This window comes from Mandrillus leucophaeus, unplaced genomic scaffold (genome assembly GCF_000951045.1).
Source record: "Mandrillus leucophaeus isolate KB7577 unplaced genomic scaffold, Mleu.le_1.0 Scaffold946, whole genome shotgun sequence".
Classification (NCBI taxonomy): Eukaryota; Metazoa; Chordata; class Mammalia; order Primates; family Cercopithecidae; genus Mandrillus; species Mandrillus leucophaeus.
In genome coordinates this window covers 137468-138160 of record NW_012110319.1, presented here as the reverse complement: position 1 = coordinate 138160, position 693 = coordinate 137468, and positions in this window count along the sequence as shown.

The window sequence follows — 693 nt, the reverse complement described above, 5'->3', positions numbered from 1 at the left end:
CCCCACCCCCCACGTTTGCCCCCTGGGTGAACTCTGCCGTCGCTCCTCGGGGGCTCGGGCTGCCCTACCGCCTGCGCCTGCAATTTAGACACCCAGGGTGTTTGGTTTGGGGGCCAGATTTTGACGTGGCGTTTTCCATCTCCGCAAAATGGCCCTACAAATAATAATCACACACACAAAAAAGTAACTTCCTCTGCGTCATAAAAATGATTGTGATTCAGCTCTTTTGCTAGAATTTTCTAGCACTTTCTGTCTCTTCTCCCCCTTTCCATCCTTTCCTCTCCCTTTCCTCAGTGTATGCTGTATTTTAAGATTTTTCTTTTTAAACCAGAGATGGATGGTCTTTTGTGAGGCATGGTGGTGGAGGGCTGGCTTTGGTGCTGGGATTCACATCATGGGTGTGCCCCTCATTTTGTAACCTTAACCAAATTACTGCCCTTCTCTGAGCTTCAGTTTTCTCTCCCCTAAATTAGGCATCCCTAAAGAGAGGTGTAGGTAACTGCCCATTGCAACCTTGCCGCGGAGCAGAGAGGAGACCTAGGGATTCATCATCAGGGGAGTGGATAAGAAAAACGTGATATATGTTTAAGATGGACCACTACAATGAATTAGATCTATATACGGCAACATGGCTGCAACATGGCTGGATCTCTCAAAGACAGAATGTTGAGTGAAAAAAGAAACAGAACAAGA